Below are 22527 nucleotides of genomic sequence, written 5' to 3' on the forward strand. Positions count from 1 at the left end.
AAAAGAGGGAGCTTCCTGGAAGAGGAGTCATTAAGACAGACTAAAGGAAGTCTACAATCTAACCAGAAGCAGGTTAACACATGCAGAGTTTTCTGGGCAACGCCCAGAAGCCAGAGAGCAGAAGGTCACTCTGGGCCCTTGAGAGAACATTTGGTGAAGCCAAGGGGTGAGGGTTTAGAGGTAGGGACGGGCTGGAGCAGGAGGCAGAACCAGATCATGAAGGACAAAGGGCCCAGAGTACAAAGCTTGGTATTTGGAATTTACTTCGAAGGCAATGGGGATTGATGAGAAGTTCAAATACATAGGAGAGGGCATGTGATTGGCTGCCCTAGTTGGGGGAGCTGGACCCCAGAGAGACTGGTGCAGCCTGCTTCAGGAGAGGAGAGACCATTTTGAATGGGTGATGAACGCAGAAGTGCACAGACAATAATCACATCCTTGGAGAAATGAATGTTAAGTCACAAACTGAGTTTGTTAGTCACAAACCAGGAAGCCTAGTCACAGAGTGCCATGAGGGCCTCAGGAGGTCAAGAAAGTCCCTCCAAAGAAGTGACGTTTAGGCAGAGACCGAAGAGATGAGAACAGTAGATGAGACATGATAAAGCCTTTCTGGCCTGGGGACACAGCATGTGCTAAGGTCCTGAGGCAGGCAGAGCAGCTCTGGCCCCTTCCAGGCTCTCCACACCCATCTTCCATGAACCCCCACTCCAGTGATCCTGGCCATATCTGGCGCTTTCCCATCTCCCTTCTGTGTTTTCCCTGCAGCCCCCTGGGGCCAGTGCCAGGGGCACCTCCTCTGTGAAGTCCTCAGTAGCTTACCTGGCACTTGGCCACTTATCACAACACTGTATAAGCATTTCCTCTCTGACTTTATCATTTCTGAAAACATTGACACATTTGGTTTTCCCACTAAATTGCAAGTAGGTTCATAGATCGTGTTTTACTTCGTTTTGTTTTCATCTCCGGAGCATCATCCGGTGCACGGTCTGGCATACAGAAGGCCCCAGTGAGTGGGGATTTTACATTAAGGTGTTCATCCAGGTTTCTTAACCCCAGCACTGTTGACATTTGGGAACGATACCTCTTTGCTGTGGGGGCTGTTCTGTATGCAGTGTGATGTTCTGCCCATTAGATGCTAGCAACACCCTCCACACCAAACTGTGACCACCCAAAATGTCCCCAGATATTGCCAAACATCCCCTGGGCAGAGAAGTCACTTCCGGTTGAGAACCACTGGATTAGTCCAGTGCAGACTCTCACTTTACAGGGCAACGGGGCAGACGGTGTCCGCCAGCCAGGCTTCTCTCCCAGGGGACTTCCCCTCGACAAGCGCACCCAGAAGGAAGGAATTGAAAGTAAGGCAAAGGAGAAAAAACCTGGCTCCAAACACACAGATTCCCTTATCCTAACTCTTCTGCCAACATCCACTATTGGACCACGGAGCAGATCCCCATCTTATAAACAAGAAGAGAAGCAGCTAGAAAGACAACACCCTCCCTCGCAGGCCCTGGGAAGGGCTGGCCCACCTCCAGACCCTGGGAGGTGGCCACTCAGAGTCTCCAGAGGACACGCGGCCCTGCCACGCGACTGCTGCCGGGAAGGACAACTGACATCCAGCCCCAGAAGAGGCTTCTGGGGCTGTAAAGGGACAGGCAGACGGAGCGGGGAGCACATGCGACAAGCAGCCGGACGGGAGTGAGCACAGGAACGCCACGCAGAGGTGCGGCTGTTCTCACAGTAGGGATTTCCCAACCAGGACCGGAGTCGGCCTCAAGGTTAAGAGTGCCGATGCAGGGGCCTGCTCCCGTAGGCTTGGATTCTGGCTCTGCCACCTACTGGAAGCATAACAGGGGCTAAATTACGCATCTTCCTCACCTGGAAAATGGGCATAGTCATCACACGCCCCGTAAGTCAGTTGTGGGGCGTCCTGAGCACAGTGAGGAGAACGTAACGCGCACAGCCTGAGCACCTGGGTGTGTCCCCTGCTACTACCATTGTCGGGGCACACACACCAGGTCCAGGGAGTAGGTTCTCCCTGAGAGATTTTAAATGTTTTAAGAATAGTAAGGAGGCTCTGTGACGTCAGACATGGGGTGACAGAAGAAGAAGCCCAGATGTGCCATGTAACCGATCTTCTCATTTTGGTATCTTCACTGATGGAAAAGAAGACAGTGAAACCTCTTCTACTTGCTTATCAAAGCCATAGCCAGGGTCAAATCAGATCTCACCATTTTCCTAATATTTTTGACTGTGGCCCACAGTAAGAAATACACGGTAAAATATAGAACACACACACACACACACACACACACACACGCACACAGCTGAAACAAAAGTTTCAATGAACGATGATCTCCCTCCCTGTGTATAACACACTCTAACAAATTCTATCCTGTTTGATTTAAATTTTTGCAATCCCCTCAAGTGATTTCATGACCCTCCCTTAGAAAAGCAAGAAGCTTTACAAAAATGGAAGAGTCGTTGATAAAGCTGGGGAGTGATGGTCAACCCCAAGTTGGCAGATTAGTGTTTTGGGTGGGGTTCCAGTTACATATTGCTGCATAAGAAACAACCCTACAACATAGTGGTTTACACCAATAATGTATTATTAATTTTCACAGCTGGGAGGATTACACAAGCTCTCGTGCATCCAGCTGGGACTGTGGTCATCGGACAGCTCAGCTGGGCTGGATATCCAAGATGGTGCCCTCCGAGGGCTGAAAAAGTGGATGCTGGCGGTCAGCTAGGCGGTCACCTGAGGCTGTCACCCAGAACACCTGCAGTGGCGTCTCCAGGTGATGTGGATTTCTCACATTATGACAGCTGAGTTCAGAGAGAAAGTAAAGGTTCCAAGAAGCCAGAACCAAAAGCCTCCAGGCCATTAAAGGCTACGCCTGAAAGTGGACAAAGCTGTCACAGCATCATCCCAGATTCAAGAGGGAAGAAACAGACTTCACCCCTGCAAGGAAGGATGAAAAGACCACGTCGCAGAAGATCTTGTGGGATGGGAGATATGGCTGCATCCACCTGTGGAAAATACAGCCCTGCGGCATTCACTAATCAGAGACTTTCTTCTGCAGCTCACTCTGGGATAGTGGATAGACCGCCTCATCTGCTCTGGGCTCGATTTCTCATCAATAGAAAAAAAAAAGGAATTGATTAAATATGTCAAAACATTTTCTAACTCCAAACGTCTGTGTTCAGGTTAAAGTTGGGGAATATATACACCACCTTACATTTGTATTTGACGTAGCGGAAAGTCATCCAAGTCACCTTGATTCTTGCTTTGTATTTGCCAAGCCCTGAAATGTCCCTACAGGTTTTCATATCAGAAAAAAAAAAACAAAAACAAAAACACCTCTTTCGCTCCCACCAGCCTGGCAAAGTCATGCTGACAAGATCCTCACGGGCTATCCTTGGTTTTCACTCCTCAAAGCCATCAGGACATGAACGAGGTTCTCCGAAGTACCCATTTGGTGAAAACCGATCAGAGGCACAGTGAGTATTTGCAGGGGGCAGGGAACCGCGTTCTCCCATTCGTCCTGCACAATCCACACGGGAAAGAAACAAAAACCGCTAGGATTTTATGAAGCATCACCTTGTCAGGCCCAGAGGAGATAGAAAAGAAATGCACAGTCAGAACTACAAAAAGAACATCCTGCCAGACTTCAAGATCAATTCCAGTATAAACCGAAATGACTGCTTTTCAGAGGGAATCGTATTTCTTGTCCACTGCATCAAGAAGCTATAGGCACTTAAAGTATTCGAATCTGTTCTCCTTCTCTTTGGATACAATCACTAATCTTTCTTCCTTGCTTTTTTTCTTTCCTTTTTTTTTTTTTTTTTTTCCTAGGGATGCAACCTATTCACCTAGCACATAAAATACTCATATTATGACACCCAGGCTTTAGAGCTTTACATGAGAATCAGCAAACCTTATTTTAGCCCAATCCAGAGAACGTGTGAAGCACGGAGGGAACTCTGGGCTTATTCCCCAGATAAGTCATTTATTTCTTTCCTCAAAGAAAAATCCAATATCCTGAGATCAGATGCATATTGAAGCTTTGGTGGAAAAGAGCCAGACGGGGCTGGATTAACATGTTCACATTGGCCTCTCCCCGTAGAGTGATCTGTGAGGATGCGGGGAGGCTCCGTGGAGGAATGTCCCACCCCAGGCGGGGGCAGGGCCTCTGACCGGGTCATCAGCCACACCGTCCGTCCTGGAGTGCGGTGGAATCCACCTCACCTGAGCGATCCTGGAAGCACTTTCTGATTTACCGATTCCGGAGAAAAGCATGCGTTTCCTTCATGCTTCAAGACACTATTTAACAGCAAGCAGAAGACAGCAAGCCCGGACTTCCTACCTCTTCAGGACCCTCCATCCCATCCATGGTCCTGCACACCCAGCTACACCATGCAAGTCAAGCTGTTGCAGGGGTCGGGGCTCCCTCTGCCTGTGACACCCTTCCCACCCCACCCCTACTTAGAAGCACCTACTCATTGGAGGGTCCCGAGCCCAGGGCCCCCCACAGTCGACCCTCTGCGGAGTTGGCCTCTCCCACCCTGGCCCACACTCCCCAGACCTCCCTGAACTGACCTTGTTGTGTGCTTTCACACGCTACAACCTCCCTCACCAGCATACGCGTTTCTTAAAGACGGGACTGCAATCTTTGTGTAGCTGGAATCCCAAGGAGCACCTCACACACAGAAGCGCTGGTGCGTTTTAATCGAATAACCAGAGAGACAGCGGGAAGAATGACCAATCAGCCACCAGCTAGGCTGCAGCCTTTGTATCCCAAACGTCGTCTTCCAGGCTGATTCTTTGGAACCGGCCTCCAAAGTGGCACCACTCTCTATCATAGATTCTCACAGCAGAAACCCAAGAGTCCTTCCTCCCCTCCCCAAGTCCTGCCCACATCACCTCCAAAACAGGTCTTAAAAGCCCACCCCCCTCTCTCCTGACTCAAGGTTCCACCATTGCTCACCCAGATCCCCTTGAACAAAGGATGTGTTGCCCCAGCCAGGAGCCCCCAGCCAGCCGCCCCCTTCAGAGCCTCATCCAAGAACATGTGCTTCCCAGAGCAGCCCCCCACCAGAGACTGACAGACGGGGGGAGTCTGAAGACCCTGTCACTTCACCCAGCACGGCTATCGACGCTCACCTTTGGGGACATGGAGGTGCCGTCAGCCTGCGTCCCAGCTGGACTTCCTCCTTTGCACAGCCCTGCTGCCCCCCTGCCCTTGCATGGAAATTCATCCCTCATAAACTCCCTGCCCACCCCATTCCTGTCTGCTTCCTGAGATATGCACCTGCCATGCATGGGGGTGGGGGTGTAGGAGTCCACCTGGGGAGCTGCCCTTCTAGTGTACATATTGGGGTGCTAGGGTGCCTGGGAGGCTCGGATGGTTGAATATCTGCCTATAGCTCAGGTCATGATCTCCAGGTCCTGGGGTCAGGCTCTCTGCTCAGTGGGGAGTCTGCTTCTCCCTCTCCCTCTGCATCTCCCCCTGCTTTTGCTCACTGTCTCTCTCAAGTCAATAAATAAAAAAGTTTAAAAAAAAATACAAAATGGGATTGGGAGGGAGATAAACCGTAAGAGACTCTTAATCTCACAAAACAAACTGAAGATTGCTGGGGGGAGGGGTGGTGTGGAGAGGGTGATGGGGTTATGGACATTGGGGAGGGTCTGTGCTATGGTGAGTGCTGTGAAATGTGTAAGCCTGATCATTCACAGACCTGTACCCCTGGGCAAATAATACATTATATGTTAGTAAAAATAATTAATTAAAAAATCTTTTTAAAAAAAAATACAAAAGAGATATTGGGGCATGGCACAGTCCATTCGGGCTGCTATCACCAAACTCCACAGACCAGGAAGCTTCAATAACAAAGGTTTATTTCGTACTGTTCTGGAAGCCCAAGGTCAAGGTACCGGCAGATTCAGTGTCTGGTGAGAACCTGCCTCCTGGCTCCTAGGCAGCACCTTTTCGCCGGGCCCTCCTCACCTTGCAGAAAGCATGAGGAAGCATGCTGGGGTCTCTTTTATAAGGACACTAATCCCAAAGACCCTACTTCCCAGGATTTAGGATAGGACTTCACCATATGAATTTGGAAGACACAAACATACAGTCCACTGCACGAGCCAACGTCAAACTGCATTCTTAAAGGGTGTCTACTGCTGAAAATCAGAAAACTATGCAAGCTTTTACACCACACAGCACTTCCTCCTCAATGCAGTCGTCCCAAAGATAGCTGGCCAAAAAGCAGGAAGAAAGACTGGGAGGAAAGAAAAAGGGAAAAGAAGGAGGAGGGCTTCTGGGGCTTTCAACACAGCACAGGACCTTGTGCAATGTTCTTCCTCCTCTCTGCCCCTCCTCCCACCTGTCTGTCTGTCTGTCTCTCTCTCTCTCTCACACACACACACACTCACTCACTCAGACACAGTTTCTGCATTCAGCTCATCTCCCCACTAGACCTTTGAGGCCAGAAGAGAGCCCACCCTTCTGCACAGAACCCACACAAGTCCCAGACCAGGCAATGATGGGCCGTAAGCTTGCGAGTGGTTTGCGCTCACTCTTAATCAACCTTATTGATCGACATTTCTTTTTGATTACTGTGGCTATGTCATAAGTCTTGAAGTCAGGTAAAGTGACTTCTCCCACTTGATTCTTCTTTTTCAAAGTTACTATAGCTGCTCCAGTTCCTTTCCATGTCAATCTCAGAATCATTTTGCCGATCTACAAAAATCATTAGTGGACTTTTTTTTAAAGATTTTATTTATTTATTTGACAGACAGAGAGATCACAAGTAGGCAGAGAGGCAGGCAGAGAGAGAGGAGGAAGCAGGCTCCCTGCTGAGCAGAGAGCCCGATGTGGGACTCGATCCCAGGACCCTGGGATCATGACCTGAGCCGAAGGCAGCGGCTTAACCCACTGAGCCACCCAGGCGCCCCTCTTTATCAATGTGGAAAGATCCTCTATGTTTGTCACACTGACTTTCCTGACATGAACACAGCACATCTCTCCATCCACGTGACTTCCTTTGATGGCTTCCATCAGTATGTTTAGTTTTCAGCATCTGAGCTCTGTTATTTATACCCAAATATTGTTTGAGAGTTTATAAATGGTACTTTTAAAATTTTTTATTTCCATGGGTTCTTTGCTATTATGTACAAATAAAATCATTTTGTGTATATTTATCTTGTCTCTTACAACTTTGCTGGGCTCTCTTACTTGTTTTAGGAGGATGTTTTTGCAGATTCCGTGGGATTTTCTACAGAGACCATCATGTCACACACAGGTATACGTTTGTTTTGATCACTGCCTTCTATTTCTAGTACATGATCCTAATTTCCCATTTATAATCGTAGTCTAATGTTTCCCTTTTAAACAAGTTTATGTAGAAAAAAAAGTGAGTTGGTTTACATGAAAATAGTAAATAAATCATGGTAAAACAAGTACATACATGAGACCAAAGTTGTAATCCTTGGCACGGTGTGGGGAGCCTTGCGTTCTATGGTAATGCTCACACCAGCCCTACCGCACCAGGTGGGGCCACCTGCGTACAAGGAGCGCTAGGAGGGAGCAGACAGGGACAGAGGCACCATCACTGCCGGTGTTAATTGAGTTTTTGCCAGAATCTGTATGGCACTACCTCAATTCTTTTAAAAGTCAGAAATCGGTCAGTTAGGTCAGCTCTGGGTAAAACTTCTGAATGAAGACTTTCCACGTTAAGTTGCATAACCCAGAGCATCTCCGCCAGTGAGTCTGGTAGACCAGGGTCCTCCTGACACACTCGCGTGAGCTCCGCTCTCCCGCCGGCTGCCCTAATTAGCTTTTGTGCAAACAGCCTCATCAGATCTAATAAAAATCTCTCCCTCCGAACAAGACGTTTCATGACATCACTCCCCTTGGGGAGGCCGGGAGGATGACCTTCCCTTTGATGAACGCGGAGGATTCGCTTTTATGGTCTGCCCCTGCTAATGTGTGTTTAGACAGAGCAGGACGATCAATACTAAGGAGAGGAGGCTGATTTGACTCACCGGAGTTGAGGAAAGGACCTTGCTTCCCCCATCCATTTTTATAAATCACTTTAAAGGCCTATCGATCTTTCCCTGGGCACCGAGGGGCACTAACTCCCTGGGTAGCAGCCTGTCAAGCCCCTTAACCCTTTCTGGTATCCCGCTCCCGGCCAGAGCCATAGGCTAGCAGACACTTGGGCTGATGCTCCCTCCCCAGGCCCAGAGTCTGGCTGAACCATTCACCAAGTGTGACTTTCCCAAGGCATTTGGGAAATAAGGAGGTGCCCTTCACCCCTATCTACGCACACAGGTGTACATGCACGAGTGCACGCACACTTGCACACCACATCTCATGCACGCCTACGGAGACTCATGCAAACCCAGCACCAAAATAAAGCAAATGCACGAAGTGCGTATACAAGCAATAGGTCTGTACACCTCCTCTGAGCACCACAACAAAGGGGCCATTCACTGTCCCTCCTACTGTATTTTGCCTCAGTTTCGCCACTCAGGAAGGTGGGACAGCGGTGTATAATGCGCTTCCCTCTGGGCCCGAATTGCAGGGACAGCTCCGATCTGAGCCTCTCCCTTCCCCTGTTCTGAGATGTCACCCACGCGTGTGACTGACGGTTCTCATCCACAGTCCCACCACGCACAGGTGCACCATGAGACAGCGCTTGAGATGTCCCAAGTCATCAAAAACAGTCACTTAAAAGAGAGTTTGGGGACATCTTCCTAACTTAGAGGAGAGCTCCTCCCAGGAGCAGGGTCACGACGGAGCATTTGAATCCCAGCCCGCTGCCCTGTGTCTGTGACCTTCCACCCCAGTGGCTTGATGCGTCTCTACTTCAGCCACTCCCCGTGGCCCTTCATCTTTGGGGGGCGTTGTGTGACGCTGTGCATCGGTGGGGTTGGGGTCTGCATAGGACTGTGAAGGGATGGGGTCCAGCCAGCAGCTAGGAGCCCGTGCGGACCTCAGGGTGCAGGTGAACCATCAGAGCTATGGGTGCCGGGCGGCTTATGCAGAAGAGAGGGGCTGCCTCCAGTGTCCCGACGCCTCTGATGGGGCATCTGTTGGTGCAGGGTCCAGTGGACCCTTCTCAGGGGTTGGGGCTTGGGGCTTCCCCGGGAATAAGAAACAGGAAGTGGGCAGGCAGCAAGTGGGAGGGGGAGGCCGCGCTCTGCCCTTGCACTAACCTTGAAAATGCCTTCGTCACAAAAAAGCTCCAGCTCGATTGCTTTTATGGAACTAAACCCAAAACTTCTAGCAGGGACAGGAAGCGGATACTGCCAATCGCGTAAGGAAAGGGAAGGGAGAGGAACGGCGAGGGAGGGAGGGGCCCCTCTCCTGCTCCTGCTCCTGCTCCGCTCCTTACCCCTCGCCCTGCTGCTCCTCCTGCTCCCGCCTTGGTCCCTCCAGGCCACCGTCTTCCAATCTGGCAGACAGGGTGGCCCTCCCAAGGCACCAAGAGACAGGTCACCTCCCACCTTAACCCTCCGTCTCCTGCCGTGAAAAGGTTAAAATCGGATCTCTTTCTTAACGCTCAAGGTCCCGGGAGTCTGGTCGTGGGGGACTCCTTGCCGCAGACCCGGCCTGCCCGTGGCCACGAGCCCCATCCAGACCCCAGAACCTCGGGGTCTCCCCAGGATGTCCCCCACACCTGCTCTCCTTCATTCACGCTCCTACCTCATCGGCCCCAACTTCAGGTGGAGAAACTGCGGTTTGGAGACACTACGTTGTTTGCCCAAGGTCCCACGCCGGGACATGTGTAAACCTGAAGGCCATGCTCTTTGTCCCACAGGAAAAGGGTCAGATGGTGAGGCCTTGCCCCGCCCGTTTGTAGCCCAGACGGAGCAAAGGCAGCGTGGCCTGTGGTTCCCGGTGGCCCTGGTGTGCGGCCCAGCTTCTCCCTCCTTCCGGGATGGTCCTTGCCTGGTCACGGAAGGTCTCAGTCTCTTATTCTGAGTGCAATGAGCCACAGCCTGGGCGGTTGACAGCGGCATCCTGGGTCTCTCATAGAAGTGCTGTGACCTTCCGCAGGCAGAGTCCCGACTGCCCGGCTTCTCCCCACCTGGGGAAGTGGGCAAGCGTTCGGGAGAGCAGGGGGGCTTGCTTGGTGCCCCTCAAGTTTCAGGGATAACTCTGATCTGCGAGGCCCCTGGGATGTGACTGACTGACTGTCCACCCTGTAGGATTAGAAAACATGCGTGAAAACGCTGGGAACCGGGAGCTCGGAGCAAATGGGGAGATTACGGTGACCAAAGCCTGGCTGCCCGGCGGGGGCGGGGGAGGGAGGGTGGAAAAGAGGAGGATTCCCTAAAGGGAAAGAGGCAAGGCTGGGAAGGAACTGGAAAACACTGTTCCGGGCTGGATTCCAGCAGAGAAGTGCTGGTCTGCACCACAGTTAGCTCACAGAAGACTCCATACCTTGCTGTGTGATCCTGAGTAAGTCCCTGAACTTCTCTGGACCCCTTTCCTACAGCTATAAAGTCAGAACATTGAGCTGGCCTTTTCGATCTTTCCAGGCATTAGAAATCCCACCCATGTTCCCCCAAGTCTGCGCCGTGAGGCACAGTCCCTGCCATCCTGGGGGAGGTCATTGCTCCCATGTTCAACTGAGACTCTGAGAATCGTGTTGTTCCCAAGGTTGCAGAACGAGATGGGGGGCTGGGCCAGGAGCAGAACCGGCTCCATCTGCCTCCAGGGTGGTGCCCTCCCTCCTTGCAGGCGCTGGCCTGAACTGGCTGGCCGGCCCCCCAAGCCTCCCATGCTGGTGGGAGGCCCGCCAGGCACAGCCAGTGTGTCCTCCGTGGCGGCCCGTGCCAAGCGGCCCTGCCCAGACCGCACGAGGAGCTGGCCGTGGCCTGCCAGCCTGGTTCTCATTTAGAGCAAGCCCCGGCTGCAGCCCAGACATTCCAGAGGGGACATGCAGACGCCGATCCCGCCCATGGCTTGGGAAACCGGGCTGCAGGCAGCCTCGTGGTCAGAAAGTGCCCCAGTGTTTTCCCTTCCCTGTCGACATTTTAAAAGTTGCTTAACCCCTCAAGGAGTTTGGGCCACTGTTTCGGGGGCCCTGACCCTGGCGTTCGAAGCCCCGTGGTCAGGAAGGCTTCCTGGTGGAGGGGGCCTTGAACAACACAATGCCACTAATGTTGCGTCAGCTTCTGGCTGAAGTGAGGTCCCCACCTCCTCCCAGGAAGGAGCAGGTGGGACCGCTCTAACTGTCCCTGGAAGAATCCTACCCTTCACACATCCTTGAGTGAGTTAATTAGAGACTGCCTCCTAAGGATGTAAGTAGTGCTCCTGAATTCTGCCCAAGTGGCAATTTGCCGTCGACATAAGGCTGCTGCCCGTGCTGAGAGCCGGTGAGGCATCGGCACGAGGCTCGGAGCTCTTCCTGGCCGCCCCCTCCGCCTGCTGCCCCGGCAGCTGGATTACGCTTGCTTGGTCTGCTGGTCAAAATAAATTCTTTCTCCCGCCAGGGTGCCATTTCAGCCCCCAAAGGTAGGGTTTTGTCTTCTTTTCCCTTATCTGTTTTTTTTTTTTTTTCCCCTTTCTGATTTGTAAGTCCTTGCTAATGGGACCAGAGGCTTTTCAAAATGGTTCCCACCTATGGCGTTCCTTAAAAAATTAAAAATAGAATTCTCATGGGATCTAGCAAGTCCACTTCTGGGCATAGACTCAGAAGAATTGAGAAAGGGGTCTTGAATAGCTATTTGTACACTCATTCCAGCAGCATTATTCCTAACAGCCGAAGGGCGACACAACCCCAGTGTCCGTCCGTGGGCGAACAGATGAATGGATAAGCCTCACGCGGTCCGGCCAGACAATGGAATATTACGGAGCCTTCAAGAGGAAGGAGATCCTGATACCTGCTCCAACATTGATGAAGCTCGCAGACACTGTGTTGAGTGACATAAGCCGGTCACAAAACACAGAGCTGAGTGATTCCACTCGGTATGAGCTCAAAACCCTAAAGACACAAGGACTGGGGGTTGCCAGGAGCTGGGGGAGGGGGGATGGAAAGTTCGCGTTTAAAGGGACAGAGTTGGCTTTTGCAGGATGAAAGGTATTCAGGGGATGGACGGACGTGAAGGTGCTCAGTGGGTCCCTCAGCAGCACACCGGAAAATGGTGAAGACGACCATTTTTATGTCATGTGTATTTTACCACAATTAAAAAAAAAAATGGTTAAAAAAAAGCAACGGAGATGCCTGGGTGACTCCGTCATTACGTGTCTGCCTTCAGCTCCGGTCATGATCCGGGGGTCCTGGGATTGAGTCCCACATCGAGTCTCACATGCTGAGCAGGGAGCCTGCTTCTCCCTTTCCCTCTGCCGCTCCTCCTGCTTGTTCTCTCTCTCTCTCTCTCTTTCTATCTCTCTGTCAAATTAATAAATAAAATCTTTTTTAAAAAGGCCATAGCTGTCCAGGCTCCCTGATCGGTGGCCTTCAGGCTCACAGGATGGCAGGTCACTCTGATGCTGCAGAAATCAACGTCTCTACAGGACAGAACCTCTCACACGTGCAGAGGCCGTGCCAGCGAGGCCCAAACTGGGACCTCAGAGAGAGGGAGGGAAATGACGGGCCCAGGGACATGCACGCTGCCGCCAAGCAAGACTGAGGGAGGGAACCTGGCTCTGACACCACATAGCGCTCTCTCTGCAGGACAGGAAAACATTCTGGGTAAAGGAGGAGGCACAGTCCCCTCCGGGAGACGGCCCTTTAATGAGGCAGCTGGGAAGGAAGCAAGTGCCTTTTTCTAGCACCGTTATAGCCTCTCCTGCCCCAAACCATGCCCAGGGATGGGGGCAGGCAGGGAGGAGGCCAGGCCATGGGTTATGAGCCTCCTGACCAGCTTCCTTCCACTGCCCCAGAGGCAGACCATGCTGGAAGGGCACAGGCATCTCCAGGGGTGCACATGCGTCTTTCTCCAACCACCCGCTCTCTCCTTATCCAGCTCCCGGTTACAGGCTTGGCCGAAGACCTGCTCACCCCCAACTCCAAAGATGAACACGTGACCCAGCCTGGCCAGTCAGAACCCTGGGACCCCTACCATCAACCACAGGATATATGTGTGACCCAAATCAGAGTGGACTCTAGGACTTATTCTAAAATAATTGAGGTAAACACTATCTCTTTCCCCAAAGATAAAGAAGGGGCTAATCTCGGAGCTGCTATAGACCATCTTTGCCACCTTAGAGAACATGAAGTCAACATAAAGAAAAATAGGAAAGAGAAAGAGAGCTTGCCACCATGCCTGAGCACCTAGATCTAGCCATACCTGAGGCTTCATTCATCCCCTACATTTTAATAAATTCCCTTTTCTTCTTAAGCCATTTTGAGTGGGGTTTCTGTCCCTTGCCAACAAAAGAAAATTCTATTTGATACAGAAACAGACTCTCAGAATTAATCCCTGCCGGTTTCCACCCACCGCTTTGCCCTCTCCCTGTGTGGGGCTGTGCTAGCTCCTGTAACACACAACCTGAAAACCTAAGTGGTTTAACACAGCCAAGGTTTATTTCTGACTCACCTCCCAGTTCACCGCAGAAGAAGGGAGGTTAGTGGGGGGCTGGCCTGGCTCCAGGCAGCTTTCTGGACACCCAGGTTCCTTCCAACAAGTGGACCACTACCTTGGGCCTCGCAGTATCCACTGCGGTATGTGTCTTCCCCCAGTGAATGAGGTGCCAGAGCATGAAGAGAGGACACAGCTGTTCTGAGCAGCCCAGTCCAGAGGGGACAGTCCCCTCTGCTCGTCCTCCACAAGTGAGAGCCTGGCCCAGAGAAAAGAGGCTGTCATGGACACACAGCACCCATGTCTGTCTACCGTCATCCCTCTCCCCGTGCGCTGCCCCCGTATGAAGCTGTCGGCCTTCACAGCTAGACGCACACTGTTTGCCACCCCCCCCGCCACCTCCCACCCTCCTCGGCTCACAGTTCCAGGGTGATGATCTAGAGGGGCTTTGCCCTCCCTGAAGGCGAGGTATGACTGACATCGCAGGGAACCAGAGCCCCACCCACCCTCAAAGTGTTTGTGGGGTGGACGGGAGGGGGCTGGGCAGAGGCCAGGGGAGGGGTGGTTGCAAAACAATGTCCTTGGCATCTAGAATGCCAGCTGTCGCCTGATGACCTCTGTCTCTCCCTCCCCCAAACTGCCTCCATCCCTCCCCAGACAGGACCCTCAAATGGAGACCCAGAGAGGACTTACAGAATGCGGCCCGAACCCAGCTCATTTTACAGATGGGTAATATGTGAGTTAGAGGGCAGAGCCCAGATGCACATCCCAGGGACCCTGTCCAGGGCTCGACCCCTGGGCCATCTCCCAAGCCCTGATCCAGGAGAGGACAGACAGTAGGAAGGACCCTGCATTTCCAGATCCTCTGCTGAGTATCCCAGCTGGTGGAAGTTGCCTTTTGTATCACTCGGGTTCTAGATCCCACAGTTAGTTCCCAATTCCACCAGACAGTAACAGGGCAGGTCCCTCGGACGGGAGGCAGTGTGCGCTCAGGAGGGGAGGAGGGCAGCCTCTCCACGGAAGAGCCAGGCTGCAGGCCGGACGGAGGGGCTCCACACTGCCGATCACTCACCTCCAGGTCCCGCCTGGATCCCCGGAGCGGATCCAGGAGCTCCTTCTCAGTCCCTAGGCAGCCAGGGAGGCAAGCATGAGCCGGCTGGGGCAGGATGGGGACAGCAGGATGGGGACAGGGACCGGGGCAGGGGCAGGGGCAGGGCCAGGGCCCAAGATGGGTCCAGGGGGATATGGGACATCACACATGGGCTCAGCTGCCAAGAGGGAGGAGAAGAAGGGAGAGAGAGAGAAACGTGGTCAAAACAAAGGCACTGGGAAAGAAAAGCCAAGAACAAAGCCCACTAATATTACTAGTCAAAGACCCGTTTCTCTGTAAACTTTAATTCATCCACTAAATGTCAAGCGCCGTTGGCTGGGGCACCTTCTCCACACTTCCCCTGGTTATTAATGCGTACTTAGCGGCAGCGGGAATTAGAAGCTCCGTAATAATACCCTTTCCAAAACACTGCAGATGAACATTTCTGTTTGAAATTTAAGGAGAATTCTATTACGGCTGCAACACATTATGTGAAAGGCCGGCGTTGGCGGGGTTTCGCTTCTGCTGCCCCCGCCCGCACCGGGGGCTGGAGCTACCGTGCCAGGACCCAAGCTTGTGGAATGCGGCCACGCGCGGTCGGGGGCAGGGACACAGCCAACGTGGCCTGTGGAATTCTGCTCCCCCGCCCCACCCCGCAAGGCCTCATCAGCCTTCCCCGGGCTCTGTCCTCCTTTCCGGGGCCATGGCGGGGGGGGGGGGGCCCGCAGGGTGTCTGGGGACTGCCAAGCTCTTGCTCCAGCCCCCATCAACCCAGTGTCCGGAGGCCCCCTGGCTCGGGAGCTCAGAGTGTGAAAAATAAAGTCTACGCTTTGTCTAAACTGACCTTCTTAATCCAAGACTGGGGTGTGGGTCACCCCTGCATTTGTTTTCATTTCTGCCCACCCTGTGAAGGAAGAGGACACGATTAGGTCCTGTTACACCCCGCTGTGTCCTTCGGGGTCTCTGTCATCCCTCAGCAGGGCGCAGAGCTGGCCGGCCTGCCTGCAGTCTCACCCTTCCCATCCAAGTCAGGAAACTCCTAAAGCCCAGATGGCACCCTATAGCTCCTCAGCCCATTTCCTTAGCCACGAACCTAGGATCCTGCCGAGGCTGGCCCACCCTGGCCTTCCCTGCCCCCAACTCACTCATCTGGGGTTTCACCCCTCCATGCTTTGGCAGGACTGTGTGGCTCATTGCTCGGCAATGTGTATGCTTCCTTATACCTCAGGGCCTTTGCATATGTTATCTCTGGAAACCCCCCTCCTCCACCCAGCTAACTCATCCATCCTTCAGGCAGCCCCTCCTCCAGGAAGCCTCTGCCCCGTTCCCACTGCTCCCCAGGCTGGCTCAGTGCCCTGTGTGGGCCCACAGCCCCATATAATCTCCACGTAACCTCTGCCTGGTGCTGAGCCTGTCCCTCACTATGCAGGTCCTTAGGGCAGAGACTAGGTTCCTACCATTTCTTTGTTGCCAAGCCCTGGCACTGGCCCTGGCACATAGTAGCTGCCGCTCCCCACCCCCAAAATTTGCCCAGTGAATGAAACTTGCTGAATTAGGCACAATCCCTACCCCGTGTTCAGGTTCACTGGTCGAGCAGGGGGACTTTGTGATGCATGGGATTGGCTAGGCAGGGCTAAGTCTCCCAAGTTTCACTCCCTGTAGCCCTCCAGTTCGGAGCGGCCCCAGACATATCCTCACAGGATGCTTGGAGGGTGGACTGAAGTGGAAGCCTCTCTTCTACTTCAAGCTCAGCACGCTGAGTGACCACTTCTGTAGCTCACACCCACTGCCCATCTCCTGGCTTGCCTCAGGGTGAAGCGAGGCTGCAACTGCCCCATCATCGCCCATGTGCTCCTTCAGCTCTCTAGCCCTGGGCCACCGTGTGTTTTGCTTCTCGTTGCAGGGCCCCAGCTCCTTCAGGCAGGACATCCAGGAGGACACCACCAGCACTGGGGGCAGCAACGTCTGCCCCCACACACTGCAACATGGTTTCTGATTCCACCTGATTCTTGACGTCCCCACTTCCCACTTCACATCCTGCTTCCCTTCCCAAACCTCTGCTCTACAGACTGGGAGCTCCAGCTTCGGAAGTAAGGCCAACAGATGCACAGGGACAGCGTGCACAACTCCCACAGTGGTGTGAGGCCAGCTCCCTACAGCAGACCACGTACTTGCCAATGGTTCTGCTCCTGGCTGATGGCTAGAAGAAGATGGCCCTGCACTGGCTCAACAATCAGACTGAGACATAATGAGAAGCTCCAACATGGGAAGACAACGTGAGGCAGAAATGTCGGGGAAAGTTCCAGAGAGGAGTGGCCTCTGAGCTCAACCTTGAAGATCAGGAGTATCCAGTGGAGACAGCCTACAGTTCCCAGGCTGAGGAAGGAGGCCCCATCAGAGCCAGGCCTCCATCGTGTGGGAGGATGGCCACCCAAGGGTTCTCAACTCCAGCTCCCAAGCCTGCGGGGTGATGCTAACCCAGACCGGGCTGCTTGGCCTTTCCCTGTGCCCGAGGTCCTCATGATCAGAGAATGAAGGTCCATCAATCCCAAGAGAAATCTGCTCAAGCCAAACATGAAGTTGGAGAGTTGGGTGCTGGCATTTTTTATGGAGAAAAGAGTCAAGTCTGGGGTGAGATGCAGAAGTGGAGTTTGGCCAGTCTGAGGGCAGAGTGGAGCTCTGCCTTGCTTCTAGGACAGCATAGGACATAGCAAGCCCATGGCCTTGGCCCCACCAGACATGTGCCCAGGGAAAGGGATGTGGCCACAAAGAGCTCTCAGGGACCTGAGAAGATGTTCCCGGGCCTCCCTGCTAGTGCCCCAGCAACGAGGAGAAGACTGCCAGGGGAAGGCAAGCGACATGCCCGGGACAACACGGAAGAGAGAGGAGGACCAGTGATGGTCACCGACGGCCCAACGTGCTCCTCTGAGAAGGTGGACTTGACCCCAGAGCGAGGGGTCCCCCTAAACTGACAAAAATACATTTCTGTCATTTGGAATTAAGCTCGGTCATAAGGCCTTCAAGGAGGTCCCTGGAACCCCCACAGACAGTGGCCTGAGATTTGCACAGAAACCAATCTCCAAGTTCATATTTCAAGACGATTCCCATGAGATCACCAGCGCTGGAAACGCGACCACCACCAGAGGGACCGACTGCCGTAGGGTGAGGATTTCCAGCAGCGGTGGAAAAAGCCAGGGCAAGATTTAAAGCTAACCAACAAAACCAATTGGAAACAGCAGGGGAATTTGCTGTGAAAGTTGGTTTCAAGCTCACCCCATCCATAATTACTCACTTTGAAAGTGTCACGATTCTCCTGCCAAAATTATGGCTTCCCTCCCCTTATTAAACCCCTTTCACACCACTCCTTCTTCACTCTGCAAAAATGGATTTCACTCAAAAAAGAAATTAGAAAAATAATTGATGTAATAACCATAACCTTGAAAATACTTCTGCCAGAATTTAAGAGCAGAAGGGAAAGGAGGCCCAAAATAAAGGCATCTCTCTGGAAATCAGAAATCTAAATTAGTTCTGAGCACCGGCTACACCCACTTCCCCGCCAACTCCTTGAAGGTGAACATGAGTGATCCTGCTCCAGTTACACAGGAGACAGGACCGTGTGTTGCCTCGGGCTGTCTGGTGCCCACCGGTCCTGCCTCCTGCTTTAACGGATGGGCAAACTGAGACACACAGCTCTGCCCGTTGTCCTTCCAGGAGCCTGACAGAATGTGGCCCCTCAGCTCCTTTGAAGTCAGGTGTGGCCAGACGACTGTCTTTGGCCAATGAAATACGAGTAGAAACAACGCGGGTCATTTCTGCTGGAAGCTCTAAGCATCTCGGGGTGACTCCCCAGTCTCCCCCTGGAGCTGTTCAGGGATCACAAAGCCCCGTGTCGAGGCAGTTCTTCATCAGCCTGCACTTCTGACCAGCTGTGACCAACGGAGCCCTCCTGCTAACCAGCGTTAGACACGTAGCAAGAGCCAAAGTCCAGCCGTGTTGTTTTTAAGCCACGGCGTGTGGGGCTGTTTGTTACTGCCTCAAACCTGCCTCACACTGTGTTGGTGCTACCGACCCACTGCTCTAGTTTTTCTGAGAACAGTCCCTCATGGCAGAATCCACGTTTCGTTTGACTACCTTGCAGGACCCATGAAGAAAACCTACCACGTCGCTGGGCCGAGAACGTCCGTTGAATGACAGAGTGAAGACTCCATGAGGAAGTGAGTCAAAAAATGGTGTTAAGTGGCCATCCTGAATTGGGGAGACCAATCTGACATGGGTGGATAAGAACAGTTCACTCTCTGGCGATGGATCAACATGGCCCACAGGCTCTTAACGCTGAACCCAAAATCCACCCAAGTAACTACTAACTACTGCCTCATAAAGGCAAGGCAAAGAGGCCCAGGGCACTTAGGTGAGTCACCCAAGGTCACAGCTAGCATGCGAGCTGCCAAGCTGACTCCAAAGCCCGGAATGGTCTCCAGCCTGCTTGGGCGCTCGCACTCCAGGACAGGAGCCCCAGGGGGAAGCCCGTGTCCTTGCTGCTCACCTGCCACTCCCAGTCAAGCATAAGCACAGGCAGAAGCTGACATGTGAGATGAGCCAACGTGCCAGACGTCAATATAACGTCAACTTCAGATGCCTTTTCCAGAATGTGGAAGCCATAGGCATCAGGAAGCCTGCAGTCAGGGAAAGCACTGAGCTGGCACACTGAGCTGGGTATGGGAGTCCTACACTCCGATCCTGCCAGCAGATCATGTCTTCTCTGTGCCTCAGTTTCTCCTGTAGGTACAACAGACAGGCTGGACAAATTCACCCTTAGGACCTGTTCCAGCTCCAAAGAGCTACAGTTCCTGTAATCATACCTCTGGCTGATAAAGGAAAGAAAGTTGAACCCTTTTAAGAAAATCGCAAAAGCCCTAAAATTACGTGAAAGCCTTTGAGATCCGTGAAAGAAAGGCATTTGCTAAATCCCCTCTATTATTTCCAAAGGATATTTTCTATTATTATTATTTACCAAAGGAATTTCTGGACAGAGTTTAAGTGCCTCAGAGCCTACAAAATAATCATCTCTTCTAAACATAACAAAAGGTCCTGAATATTCTTGACTGATGACTTTTCTTTGAAACATGTTCTCCACGGAACAAAGGATTTTCTTCGTTTTCCCAATTTTTCTAAGTTTAAGTAAAACACACACACAAAACCTCATCATGATTACTAACTTAAATGCTTTTTAAGTTGGCTAAAGGACCTGAGAACACATTTATAATATCGATGATTCTCGTTCCGGGCATGCTCTGTGCGATCCACTATCCCAGGAACTGGTTATTAGGAGAAAAACAAAAACGGGATGTACTTATTGAGAACGATGAGTCAGGCTCTGTGCCAAGAGCTTCACACTCATTCTCTCATTTGAACCTCTGCATAACCCAGTGAGATGGGGAAACTGACTCTAAGAGCCATTGAGCCTAAGCTGATCTAAGATCAGGCAGCTGGTAGGCGCTGAAGTTGGGTTCAAACAGGGGTCTCATGGACTCCATAGTCCATGCTTTTAACTGTCAGGCTATGTTCACTTCATGTAATGCCGCACTGAATCCTGACACCCAGCCTATAAGGCAAGGAGCCCCTTTATATAGACAAGGAAACTGGGAATGGGCCAGATCAAGTCACTGGCCCATTGTCATCCAGATGGAGTGTCTGTCAGAGAAGCCAGGATTCAAATTCAAGTCCATCAAACTGGATGGCCCTTTGCCTGACTCTACACTATTTCCAGGTAACATAGGCCTCAAGACACATGCTCTTCTTGCCTGGGCCTACCTTGTGGTCCAACACATTGATAGTGCCAACTCCCAAAACTTCCAAGTCTTCAGTGAATGAAAGAAAAAGGGAATTCTTTGCAGTGCCAGTAAACATGTGTGGCCAAAGAACTGTTAAATCTCTAGAGCCAGGGGGGAAACTCTGCATTTGGTGGGCACTGCACTACTTTTGCCCAGAGACCTGGACCCTGTCAATAATTCCACTGTAGGCAGCTGCTTGCAAAGGTTAATAACTCCAACCATAAAAATGTGCGGCGAGTTGCAACTTGGCACCAGCCGCCTCAGACTGGGAGAGAAGCTAGCGTTTGCAAAATATGGTTCAAATAATCCCGCCTCTCCTTTTTTTTTTTCCTTCTTTAGTTTTAAGAGTGCAAGAAACATAGAAGTTTTGTGGTTTCACACTGGTCTTTTTATGGTTCGAAAGACTCCAAAACAGAGTTGATTAAAAAAATGCCTCTGCATAATGCCGACCATTGTGTGGGCATTTTCAAGGAAGCATGCCATCCGGTGCTGGGACTTTGGGGACTTGGATGTTCTTCATTGGCTTAAATGAAAGGTTTTGTTCTTAAACAAAAGGGATATCCTGACTCAACAACTGTTTGTGTTCTGACCTCTGCACCTAAATCCCAAATCTGCCCACAAGAGGCAATTTGATACAAGGGAATGAGCATGGACTTTGGATCCAGCCAGGAAAATGTGATGCCTAGCTCAGTTTCATCCTAGCTTTAGGACTCTGAGAATCTTAGGAATCTCAGAGGATCATCTTTCCTCATCTCTGTAATGGGCACTTTTTTATATTTATTTTATACCTTATATTTTATATTTATTTTATACCTTAGGGTTCCTGAAAACCTTGAACGAGATGATGTAGGTAAAACACAAAGTAGATCCACCCATTCCTTCAAAAAATAATTGTTGAGTACCTACTAAGTGCCTGGCATTATTTTCAATACTGGAAAATCAACAGTGAACAAGTCAGACCCAGATACTGACCTGGTATATCTCACATTCTTGCTGGGGTGAGACCATAAATGAATAAAGACATAAATGAGATCATATTTGATGACAAAGGCTTAAAGAGCAGGAGGTAGTGCAGTAGAGAATGACTGGGGGTGGGGGAGCAGTGCTGGACTACTTCAGCAAGGGTAACCAGTGAGGGCCTCTCTGAGGAGTTGCCCCTTGAACTGAGGCTAAGGAGTATGAAAGAGACATCAAAAGGATTAGCATGTGCAAAGGCCCTGAGGCAGAATGAGATGGCCAGGTTAGAACATGTGAGGTAGTTCGGAGTAAAGGAGAGGCTACAAGGAAACACAACTGCAAGATTAGGAGACTCCTTGAAGTTCACAACAAGAGATTGTATTGGGCTTTATTCTAAGTTCAATGGGAAGCCGTCTGTAGATTTTAAGCAGTGAAATTGCAGGATTAATTTGCATCCTGACTCTGCTAGATGGGGACAGAATCAAAGTAAGATATGCAGGAAAAGACAAAGACCAGTTAAGACACTTTCTCAGTCTAGCCAAAGATAATGGACTATCACAGATGCAATGGAGAGGGAGAGAAGCCTATTAATCTGGGAATACAGCTTGGTAATGAAATTAGATGCAATCTGGAGAAAAGAAGCTTAACCTTTTAGAAGCTGGATAAAGGAGTATCGGAATGGTTGCCAGTGAGATGGGAAGAAACCAGGAGAGCGCAGTGTCCTAGAAGCACTGCAGGAAAAGAATTTGGTGAAGAATGGAAAGGTCACCTGAGCCAAGAGAGCAACAGGAGGACAGAGAACAGCCTACTGGATTTGGACAGATGAAGATCACATGGGTGTCTTTGACTGATACACACCATTTCTGTGAGGGAGCTGGGAAAGCAGAGACTGAAAATAAGTTCAATACATGCAAAGTATTTTTAAAATTCCTTCCTTAGAAATGGAAATTGGGTACCTCATACCTTATCTATGGAGACTAAGACATTTCTTTCATGATATTAAAAATATCCATAATCATAATAACTCATGAGCCTCACATGTCCAATCAGTATGACAGGCTGAGCAGACAATGAAAGACTATTCACCCCACATACCCCCAGTCCAAACAAATAAA

Source organism: Mustela erminea, chromosome 5 (genome assembly GCF_009829155.1).
Source record: "Mustela erminea isolate mMusErm1 chromosome 5, mMusErm1.Pri, whole genome shotgun sequence".
NCBI lineage: Eukaryota > Metazoa > Chordata > Mammalia > Carnivora > Mustelidae > Mustela > Mustela erminea.